This window comes from Stegodyphus dumicola, chromosome X1 (genome assembly GCF_044657685.1).
Source record: "Stegodyphus dumicola isolate Sdum_Otavi_A_Nest chromosome X1, ASM4465768v1".
Lineage (NCBI taxonomy): Eukaryota > Metazoa > Arthropoda > Arachnida > Araneae > Eresidae > Stegodyphus > Stegodyphus dumicola.
The window spans coordinates 71,245,065-71,257,912 of record NC_140780.1 but is presented as its reverse complement, the minus strand read 5'-3'; the positions used below and the strand labels follow the sequence as shown (position 1 = coordinate 71,257,912).

Sequence of the window (12,848 nt, the reverse complement as noted above, 5' to 3'; positions counted from 1 at the left end):
AAATAAAATTTCGTGAATGAGCTATTGCAATTACATATATACTAAAATTTTGACCAAAAATTCAACAAAACTAAGATACTCTTTTTTTCTTTCGAAGGACTCAAAGTCATATACTAATGTAGGGATGCTCAACTTATTGTACTATAAAACCTAAACATAGGAATGAAATTTTGTCAGCTATGTGAGATGTCCAATACCGAGAAATTCCATAAATTGTAGATTAGAACGTACCTCTCGAAACACACAAAAGGTAAAACACAATTCAAATACTTTACTTTTAGTCTTGAAGCAGATGTTCTATATTAAACTGTCTTAGCTCACATACAGAATTAGTAATATAATAGCTCAAAATGTTGTAAGAACCAAACACGCATTATATAAACATTAAAAAAAAAATCTACATACATTTATTAGTGTTACGAGGGTTTATTCTGAAATATTATAATGTCACTTTCAGTGAAATGATAGAAATTTTCACTCAGGGAAGGGACATTCTGTCTGGCTGCCTGGGTTCCATCCCAACTTCTGTTACAAAAGTTTCATAGAAGAATTTTAAAAATCTAGAAACGAAACTTATGAAGAAATTATTGTCATAATTGGTTCTATGATTTAGTCATTCTTACAGACATAATAACTAAAATCTTCAACTTGAGGGGGGGGAAGAACTAAACTAAAGTTTTTGAATTTAAGGGTATTTTAAATTAATTTTAAATCAGAATTAATTTTGTAAAAATATTACACTAATATAAGGAATATACATTTTTACCATAATGCAATGTACATTTTGCCACTTTGAAAATCTGGAGAACTAAAGCGTGAAATATAAGAAAACTGAAACAAACATTTGGAAAATCTCATCGAGCTTAAATTAGTTTCTGAATTAGATGTTTTGAGTGTATTTAAAATTAGGCCAACTACTACGTTCACTTCAAACCCATTACATAAGACTAGTATTTAAGAAAAATGGTAAAAGATTGCAAATATGTTAACAATTCTACTGATCTAGAAATAGAAATAATTGGTTTTCATCCTAATTAAGATGAAGAATATCACAAAAAGCCATTTGAATAGTGCTAGATCAGAAAAATCATAAACTGTTAAACTTTTAAAAAGATAAATTCCTGCTTTCGATCTACTTAAAAATGTGAAAGAGGATTTTCAACAACAAAATTGTTAAAATCAATGTTCAGATACAGTATAACAAACAAACATCCGGACGACTGCATGGATTTAGCAATAACATCGCATGTACCAGAGGGAGGAAAAAAAAATCTCAGAAGAAATGGAATACAGTCAAAAGTCGTTAATCTGGACTCGTCGGGACTTCAGCGATTCCGGATTATCGATTTTTCCGGATTATAGATCATCAGTTTAAATCTCGTATGATGGCATGCAGAAATTCTAAAATTAAAAATATGAAACCTTAATTTATGAAATAAAGAACCATTATAATCTAAAGGGTATCAAAATTTACAAAAAGAAAGGCTTAATATTTATTTGTTTACTTTATTAAACATTTCTTTCAATGTAAGTTGTTTTAAGTTGCTTCGTTTTATGTGATAATACTTTCTCTTTAATTCTATAAACAGACACAATTTCCTTGTTCAGTTACAAAGTTTTGCTGTTCAAGTCCCGTTAATTGTTGTGCCGAGAATACCTAAGAACTTGTCACTCGAATTTTTTTCGTTTTCACCAACCTCTCTGTCACATTCTTCATGTCTTTATCCATTTTTTGCAGCAATTCCACTTTTTGTTTGATGAACATCGAAACATACTTTCGTTTTGTACGATCCTTTGGGAGCTCCAAAATCGGAAATTCTATTTGACATAATCGAAAGTTCAAGTTTACTTTTATAAAATTGCTATTACAGTCTGCAAAAAATAATAATCCGGATCCAATTCGAAGATTAAGTAACAACGCAATCATCAACATTAACTGAAATAGATAACTAGATAATTTTAGATTATGCCGTCCGTTATGCATAAAACGCGCACGCGAAAACGTATTCTGCGCTTGCGCACACACATATGCGCAGTGGTAAAAGGTCTTACGCGAACGCGAAAACGCCTATGCGCATGTGTCAATGCGGCGCATGCGCAGAAAGTTTTTAGCTTTGAGGTTCGGATTATAGGTGTCCGAATTAACGACTTTTGACTGTATTAAATTTCACATTAAAATATGATTTCCCTGTATTTAATTTTCATCTTGCTGAATTTTTTTGTAAATAATACAAAGAGTATACCTTTTCTTTAAGATATTATACCCCACATTTTTATACTTTGTGTAATGCACTTATAACTGAAATATTAAAAGTGCAATATATAATTGCAGCTAGCCAAAATTTTATAAACTTAAAATTGGCTCCCATTCAGTTAAAGTTGTTAATAACTGCACCAAGGGAAGGAATGCAATTTTATTTCTTTGTCTGTATTTGGTTTCATTTTCATATAGAAAGAGTTAAAAATAGGTTACCTAGGTAACAAAATTTAAACACACATTTTCAGGAAAAATTACAGAATAACAGATTTTGTTTCCCTGAAGACAGAACAGCTCGCGATTCCAGCTATGATACAGACTGCATACTGTCATAGAGAAATTCCTTTCTTAAACAGGGAATTCATATACTTTAATCTGTTTTTACACAAGTACTGTTTATGACTAATCCATGGTCCAGGAGTAAATTACTTTATAGTACACCCATCTAAATTTTTATTATTTCCGGTCATCTGTATAGACTGTTTACCTATCACGACTAAACTCCCAATCTGGATTCCAAATTACTCATACCATTCTTAAAGTCATATTTCGTAGTCTATCATTTTTAATACGGCAGGTACTTGCTGAGCGCAGACTTAGCATGATTTCGCGTATAGCAGTACCTTAAAAGATCGCATTTTTTTTGTCCACTGCTAGAATTTCATTCATACGTGGTGCAACATTCATCCATCAACACCGGAAAGAATTTATCTGCTACTTTAAACAATTTCCATTGACTGAAAATGAAGTCAGAAAAATCTTTCAAATTTCAAAAGCAATCGATGCTGAAGAATTTTCACATATGGAAGACAGAGAAGTCAAACAATGAATCAGAAAATTACAAAAGAAGAAATGGGGTCTTATAAAACCCCTTGATAATAAAAGCGCTCATTATGAAGAAGAGCTTTTAACTGAAGATAAGATGAAGGAATTGTTAAATAACACAAAAAGCAATGTCTGATCTTCTAGCGAAAAATTACCCAATTCAAGAAAAAACATGTGCTCTTTACAGCGGCACGCATACAGTTGCATCAATCATTCTTATAAGCAAAAGACATCAGCTATCTCAAAAAATATTTCTGTCATGCATTTGCCAAGAGAACGGAAAGAAGTCCAAAAGAAACTTTCAGAGTGCTTCGCAAAACAAAGTGGAAAGTTATTCTGCAGAATTTTACTTCGATAATAATCAAACATCTCTGATTTGATTTCAAAACGAATTTTTATTTGTGAAATCAATTTTAAATAGATCTTCGCAAATAGGTTCATAAAACTTCCCAATATGCCAAAATAGTTCAGATTAAGGGAAAAATTTAATAAAGTATGCTTAAAACAACTAATAAAAAGCACATTTTGAGCAGCCTTAACAGAAGACAATTTGGCCCCACTAACTTTCATTACGAGTACTCATTTAATTTTTATTTACATTTCTTTTTTGTTCAACATTTAACTTTCAATGGTTTTAAGAGAAACAGCACTTGATAGAGAGACTCTAAATTCGGAAAAAACTGAAACAAAATCGGTTTATACACAGGCAGAGTAATTACACTGACCTGTTGGGAAGAAAAGACCCCGTTAGACAAGGAAAATATTATGCCAGACAGAGAGGAAAATGCTTAGCCTCCTCCTCGTAATGCGAAAGCAGGCCACTTGGGAAAAAATTACACTACAGCAGTAATTTTGAAACCACTAAGAAGCAACAGAACTCTAACAAATCTCAGACTTCTCATAATTATAGTGTGATTAACAGTTCAACCTCACTTCGAATATTACAATACAATATAAAGAAAGAACCAATTCAGACACTTCAATATGGAATTCAAAACCTAAGAAATTAATGCATAGACGCTACCCTAAACATTAAAACATAATGTGAAGCGTTCACGTAAAATAAATAAGTAGTAAAACTCCAATATAAAGCAACATGTGAAAAGGGACCTACAAATTATAACATTCAAGCATTTCTAGTGAAAATAAAGTTAATATAAAACAAGAATTACCAGCCACAGATGTCTTTTTGCTCTGCACTATTTCTCCGTTCTTTTTCTTTCATGATATGTTCTGCAATCCAAGAGTGCACAAAAATGATGACAAATTACACTAGAAGAGGCCAAGGGGGGGGGGAAGGAATCATTAGATTTTAACTACTTTGAAACTAAAGAATATCTATAGACAAAGAGAAATATCTAATATTGTTTCTTAATATATAAAACTTCGAAAGTAGCCTTCTTTGTTTTAAATTCCAGCAATGTGCTACATTGTTACAAAAATCATGATTGCAGTCGATAGAAAAGCAAATGATTTTCCTAATACGACAGAAGTACAGTAAGCGAAAGAGGTTTTTAATGTATGGGTACAACATGAACAATGAAAGAAAAAAAAAATTACACAGTTATTACAGATACACAGAATAAAATGGATAATGATCTTCGAGAAAAGTAAATAATTTTAGCGCTGGTACAAAGATGGCACCGAAAGTCAATAAGCAGGTAATTTTAAATGACAAATAAACAAAATAAACTTTACTGTTAGCTTTGAAGCAGGTGTTATATATTAAACTATCTTAATTCACACACAGAATTTCTGACGTAACAGATAAAAAAAAGAGTAAGAATCAAACTCGCAATATATTGACATTAAAAAAAAGAGCTATACAAATATACTTCTTTTTTTTTTTTTTTTTTTTTTTTTTATTATTTTTAAGAAAGGGCTCAAAAACACCATTCTACAAACAGATTTCGAAAAACATCTTGGAAACAAAAGTCATAAACCATAAAATAAATATTTCATTCAGAATTTTAACGCAAGAACCGTTTCTAATTTTAAGTTCTTTACTTAGGTACACTCATCCATGAGAGAGGACAGCTTAGTGCAATGTACAAGAAATTATACTGTAATATTACCACGTCACTTTAATGCAATTATAGCAATATTTCACTCAGGGAAAGAACATATTGTCTAGCTGCCCGGGTTCGAGCCCAGCTTTAATACAGCAAACCAAAACACATCAAATGCCACTGAATGATATACCATTTTGAAATGTTTCAAAAAATTTAAATAAAATTTCGTGAATGAGCTATTGCAATTACCTATATACTAAAATTTTGACCAAAAATTTAACAAAACTAAGATACTCTTTTTTCTTTCGAAGGAATCAAAGTCATATACTAATGGAGGGATGCTTAACTTATTGTACTATGAAACCTAAACATAGGAATGAAATTTTGTCAGCTATGTGAGATGTCCAATACCGAGAAATTCCGTAAATTGTAGAATAGAACGCACGTCTCGAAACACACGAAAGGTAAAACACAATTCAAATACTTTACTTTTAGGCTTGAAGCAGGTGTTCTATATTAAACTGTCTTAACTCACATACAGAATTAGTAATATAATAGCTCAAAATATTGTAAGAACCAAACACGCATTATATCAACATTAAAAAAAAATCATATATTTATTAGTGTTACGAGGGTTTATTCTGAAGTATTATAATGTCACTTTCAGTGAAATGATAGAAATTTTCACTCAGGGAAGGGACATTCTGTCTGGCTGCCTGGGTTCCATTCCAGCTTCTGTTACAAAAGTTTGATAGAAGAATTTTAAGAATCCACAAACGAAACTCATCAAGAAATTATTGACCATAATTGGTTCTACGATTTAGTAATTCTTACAGACATAATAACTAATATCTTAAACTTGAGCAGGGAAGAGAACTAAAGTGTTTGAATTTACGGGTATTTTAAATTAATTTTAAATCAGAATTAATTTTGTAAAAATATTACACAAATATAAGGAATATACATTTTTACCATAATGCAATGTACATTTTGCCACTTTGAAAATCTGGAGAACTAAAGCGTGAAATATAAGAAAACTGAAACAAACATTTGGAAAATCTCATCGAGCTTAAATTAGTTTCTGAATTAGATGTTTTGAGTGTATTTAAAATTAGGCCAACTACTACGTTCACTTCAAACCCATTACATAAGACTAGTATTTAAGAAAAATGGTAAAAGATTGCAAATATGTTAACAATTCTACTGATCTAGAAATAGAAATAATTGGTTTTCATCCTAATTAAGATGAAGAATATCACAAAAAGCCATTTGAATAGTCCTAGATCAGAAAAATTATGAACTGTTAAACTTTAAAAAAGATAAATTCTTGCTTTCGATCTACTGAAAAATGTGAAAGAGGATTTTCAACAATAAACTTGTTAAAATCAATGTTCAGATACAGAATAACAAACATCCGGACGACTGCATGGATTTAGCAATAACATCGCATGTACTAGAGGGAGAAAAAAAAAACTCTCAGAAGAAATGCAAAGCTAAATTTCACATTAAAATATGATTTCCCTGTATTTAATTTTCATCTTGCTGAATTTTTTTGTAAATAATACAAAGAGTATACCTTTTCTTTAAGATATTATACCACACATTTTTATACTTTGTGTAATGCACTTATAACTGAAATATTAAAAGTGCAATATATAATTGCAGCTAGCCAAAATTTTATAAACTTAAAATTGGCTCCCATTAAGTTAAAGTTGTTAATAACTGCACCAAGGGAAGAAATGCAATTTTATTTCTTTGTCTGTATTTGGTTTCATTTTCATATAGAAAGAGTTAAAAATAGGTTACCTAGGTAACAAAATTTAAACACACATTTTCAGGAAAAATTACAGAATAACAGATTTTGTTTCCCTGAAGACAGAACAGCTCGCGATTCCAGCTACGATACAGACTGCACACTGTCTTAGAGAAATTCCTTTCTTAAACAGGGAATTCATATACTTTAATCTGTTTTTACACAAGTACTGTTTATGACTAATCCATGGTCCAGCAGTAAAATACATTATACTACACCCATCTTAATTTTTATTATTTCTGGTCATCTGTATAGACTGTTTACCTATCACGACTAAACTCCCAATCTGCATTCCACATAACTCATACGATTCTTCAAGTCATGTTTCGTAGTCTATCATTTTTAATACCGCCGGTACTTGCTGAGCGCAGAATTGTAAAGCGTGATTTCGTGTATAGCAGTACCTTAAAGGATCCCATTTAATTTGTCCACTGCTAGAATTTTATTCATACGTGGTGCTACATTCATCCATCAACACCGGAAATAATTTATCTGTTAGTTTAAACAATTTCCATCGACTGAAAATGAAGTCCAAAAATTCTTACAAATCTCAAAAGGAAACGATGCCAAAGAATTTTCACATATGGAAGACAGAGAATTCAAACAATGAATCAGAAAATTACAAAAGAAGAACTGGGGTCTTATAAAACCCCTTGATAATAAAAGTGCTCATTATGAAGAAGAGCTTTTAACTGAAGATAAGATGAAGGAATTGTTAAATAACACAAAAGCAATGTCTGATCTAGCGGAGAATGACCCAATTAAGGAAGAAACAGGACACTGGGAAACATGTGCTTTTTACAGCAACACCCATACAGTTGCATCAATCATTCTTATAAGCAAAAGACATCAGCTTTCTCAAAAAATAATTCTGTCATGCATTTGCCAAGAGAACGGAAAGAAGTCCAACAGAAACTTTCAGAGTGCTTTGCAAAACAAAGTTGAAAGTTAATCTGCAGAATTTTACTTCGATAATAATAAAACATCTCTGATTTTATTTCAAAACGAATTTTTATTTGTGGAATCAATTTTAAATAGATCTTCGCAAATAGGTTCATAAAACTTCACAATATGCCAAAATAGTTGAGATTAAGGGGAAAATATTATAAAGTGTGCTTAAAACAACTAATAAAAACACATTTTGAGCAGCCTTAACAGAAGATAATTTGGCCCCACTAACTTTCTTTATGAGTACTCATTAAATTTTTATTTACATTTCTTTTTTGTTCAACATTTAACTTTCAATGGTTTTAAGAGAAACAGCACTTCATAGAGAGAATCTAAATTCGGAAAAAACTGAAACAAAATTGGTTTATACACAGGAAGTGCAATTACACTGACCTGTTGGGAAGAGAAGACCCCATTAGGCAAGGAAAATATTAGGCCAGACAGAGAGGAAAATGCTTAGCCTCCTCCTCGTAATTGTAATATTTAATAATTTGTAAATGGTAACATTTAATATTTAGTAACTTGTAATTAACAATACTTTGGATACAGATTTGAAAAATAGAACTATGCTGGTATTGCAGTTCTCTGTGATTATACATTCTAAGATTGTAAATAAATAGTTTCTAAAAGGTAAAAGTGTACCCTCAATTGCTTTAATTGATTAATTTTATATGGTGTCAGGAGTGTTTTGCTTTCATAATGGAAAGTTTAAAACCACCAGAGCTGATGAAATTTGATGGAAATCTAGCTTGGAATTGGCAGAGATGGCTGCAATCATTTGAAATATATGAAGTAGCTAGTGAATTACATAATAAAGAAGGGAAGGTAAGAGTTAATACTTTTCTTCATGTAATAGGAATTTGTGGTCTTGAAATATATAATACATTTCCTATAGAAGAGGGTAAAGAAATTAAAGTAAGTGAAATTAAAACAAAATTTACGGAATATTGTATTCCTAAGAAAAATATTACATATGAAAGACATTTATTCTTTACTAGAAATCAAACCGCGTCAGAAACCATAGATGAATACGTAACTGACCTTCGAAATAAAGCTAGAACATGCGAGTTTGCACAATTAACGGATAGTTTAATAAAGGATAAAATTGTTTGTGGTATTAAAGATGATATAGTGAGAGCAAGATTGTTACATGAAACAGAATTAACATTAGAAAAAGCTCTTGATATATGCAGATCTGCTGAAATAAGTGCACATCAAATGAAAATCATAAAAGTTGAGGAAACTGCTGTAAACTTAGTGAAAAAGAAACGAAGTAAACATAATAAGAATACTTACAAAGAGGTAAATACCGATAAACAAAAGACAAAAATTTGTTCTAAATGTGGAACATCTCATGAGTATTGAATGTGTCCAGCATATGGAAAAATCTGTCATAAATGTAAAAAGGCAAATCATTTCGCGAGTCAGTGTAAAAGCAATATAATAAAAAATGAAGCAGTCAAGGTAAACAAAAAAGATAGACAAATTAAATTAATAAATCATGAATCTGAGGAAGAGTTAGAATTTTATGTTGGCACATTAAACCTTAATTCAGATAACAAGGAAGAGAAATGGACTGTTGACGTTAATGTAAATAAAAGTAAACTAAATTTGCAGTTAGATACTGGAGCAATGTGCAATGTTATTTCTAAAACCAAAGTGAAATTGCTAAATGTTCCGATACAGAAATCTGAAATTAAAAGATTAGTTACATTCTCTGGGAATAAAATGGATACTTTAGGAAAAGTAGTACTTAACTGCCAATATGGAAAAAATAATTATGTTGTGGAATTCCAAGTTATTGACAAATAAGTACCTTCGATATTAGGATTAAAATCATGTTTGCAACTAGGTTTGATTCAGAAAGTAATGTCTGTTTACACTGAAGACTTACTGGAGGAATACAAAGATGTATTTGAAGGCTTAGGTTGTTTGAATAGAGAATATAAAATCCAGTTAAAACAAGATGTAACACCAGTCATTCATCTTCCAAGAAAAATACCCATAGCTATACGTGATAAAGTTAAGAAAGAATTACAAAGAATGGAAAATTTAAATGTTATTGAGAAAGTAAGAGAACCAACTGAATGGGTAAATTCAATGGTCACAGTTGTCAAACCGAACAAAATAAGAATATGTTTAGATCCTAGAGATTTAAATAAAGCTATAAAACGAGAACATTATCCGATGTTAACCATTGACGAAGTTGTCACTAGAATGCCTAACGCAAAAATATTTCCTGTTTTAGATGCTAATAGTGCTTTTTCGCAAATCCAGCTTGACGAAGAAAGTAGTAATTTGTGTACATTCAATACACCTTTTGGCAGATACAAATTTAAAAGATTACCTTTTGGCATATGTTCAGCTCCAGAAATTTGCCAAAGAAAATTAAGCCAAATAATAGAAGATCTAGAAGGCGTTGAATGTATTATACATGATATCTTAATATGGGGATCTAATGAAAAGGAACATGAGCTACGACTTAAAAAAGTACTCCAGAGAGCACGAGAAAATAATTTGAAGTTCAATAAGGCTAAATGTAAAATAAAAGTTAATCGTGTGAATTATATAGGGCACGAGTTAAGTGAAAATGGACTAAAACCTGATTTTTTTAAAGTGGAAGCAATTGTTAAAATGCCAGAACCTACAGATGTGCCTTCGCTACAAAGATTTTTGGGAATGATTAATTATTTAGCGAAATTTATTCCTAACTTAAGTACTATTACTGCACCATTAAGACAGTTACTTGAGAAAAATGTCCTCTGGCACGGGCCTGAAAAGCATCAAAAAGCTTTCGAAACACTTAAAGAATTGATTGCAAAAGCACCCGTATTAAAATTCTATGATGTTAATAAGGATGTAACTCTTTCAGTAGATGCAAGTTCTGAAGGAATAGGTGCTGTTTTACTACAAGAAAACCAACCAATTGCTTATGCTTCCAGAGCTCTAACAAAAAGTCAGAAAAATTATGCTCAGATAGAAAAAGAGCTTTTAGCTATTACTTTTGGATGTTCTAAATTTCATCAATATATATATGGCAAACGTATTACAGTTGAAACTGATCATCGACCATTAGAAAGCATAACTAAGAAACCTCTTTTTAAAGCACCACAGCGATTGCAATGAATGCTGTTAAATTTACAAAAATATGATCTAGATGTACGATACAAAAAGGGGAAAGACTTATTAATAGCAGGCACTTTGAGTAGAGCAAATTTGAATACAACAGAAGATAATGATGAAGATACAGAAATTTGTACACTGATTCCAGCATCTGATGACAAAATTTATGCATTGAAGAAAGAAAGTGAATGTGATGCTACACTACAGTGCTTAAAGAAATATATTCTGAGAGGCTGGCCAGAAAGGAAACATCAGGTAGAACCTCAAGTCAAAGTATTTTGGGACTTTGTAAAGTATTTGGGATATATTTATTAACTGTAGATAGAGTTGACAATGGAAAATGACTTATTTTTCAAAGGAGGAAGGGTAATTATTCCTTTATCTATGCAAAAGGAAATGTTAAATTTAATTCATGAGGGTCATTTTGGTATAGAAAAATGTAAGAAAAGAGATAGAGATGTTTTGTTTCGGCCACTTATGAACAAGCAAATAGAAGATAAAATTTCAAAATGTTCTATATGTAATGAATACCAGAACAAAAACATAAGAGAGCCTATGATACCACATGAAATTCCCAATTTACCTTAGTTGCGACAGATTTATTTGAGATTAACAACGATGTATATTTATTAATTGTAGATTACTATTCCAACTTTTTTGAAATCTCCAAACTACCGGATACTCGAAGTCACACAGTGATCAGTTACATGAAATCTCATTTTGCAAGATACGGTATACCATTGATAGTGATATCTGATAATGGACCTCAGTTTGCAAGTAAAGAATTTTCAGAATTTGCAAAGAAATACCAATTTAAACATATAACAAGCAGTTCATACCATCAACAGTCGAACGGATTAGCAGAGCGTTCAGTACAAACGGCGAAGAAATTGTTAAAGAAAGCTCAAGCAGATCATGCTGATCCTTATTTAGTTTTGTTAGCTCATAGGAACACTCCAACAAATGAGATGCTAGGATCACCAGCTCAACGACTTATGAGTAGTCGTTGAGCTGGTGATCCTAGCATCTCATTTGTTGGAGAGACAACAAGAACAATTCTTCCTATATCTGAAGAATTACTTAAACCTCAAGTTGTGAGAAATGTAAAAGAAAAAAATCAACCAAGAAAGAACTCAACAGAAGTCATATTATGATCGTCATACAAAAACATTACCATCACTAAATAAAGGAGATTGTGTTCGGATATATCACGATAATCGCTGGAAACCAGCAGTTGTAGAAGAAGTGCATAAGACGCCTAGATCATATATACTTAGATCAGGTGGATCAGTATTGAGAAGAAATAGAAAAGATATTAGAGAAAACAGTTCAGCTGTTGATGAGAATATCAGAGGAACAGAACAAGGAGTTAATACACAGAAAACAGATGTAAAAGGATATGATTCCAGATATTCTCAAGGGCAAAGTTTAGAAGATCAACTACCAAACTCTGCTAACTCAGAAACAAGGAACGGTGAGCTAAGAACTAGAAGTGGGAGACTGATTAGAAAGCCGGCCAGGTATTTCGACTGATTTTAGACTATTAAAACTTTTGAACTCTTTAAAAAAACGGAAGATGTAATATTTAATAATTTGTAAATGGTAACATTTAATATTTAGTAACTTGTAATTGGCAACACTTTGCATACAGATTTGAAAAATAGAACTATGCTGGTATTTCAGTTCTCTGCGATTATACATTCTAAGATTGTAAATAAATAGTTTCTAAAAGCTAAAAGTGTACCCTCATAATTTTATAGTAATGCGAAAGGAGGCCACTTGGGAAAAAATTACACTACAGCAGTAATTTTGAAACCACTAAGAAGCAACAGAACTCTAACAAATCTCAGACTTCTGATAATTATAGTGT

The 12,848-nt window shown here is 31.3% G+C and overlaps 1 pseudogene; it reads left to right on the top strand.

The window, feature by feature from the left end:
- LOC146993197 (uncharacterized) overlaps positions 1-11,988 on the top strand; it is a 98,336-nt pseudogene extending 86,348 nt beyond the window's left edge.
- The last annotated feature ends 860 nt before the right edge of the window (positions 11,989-12,848 follow it).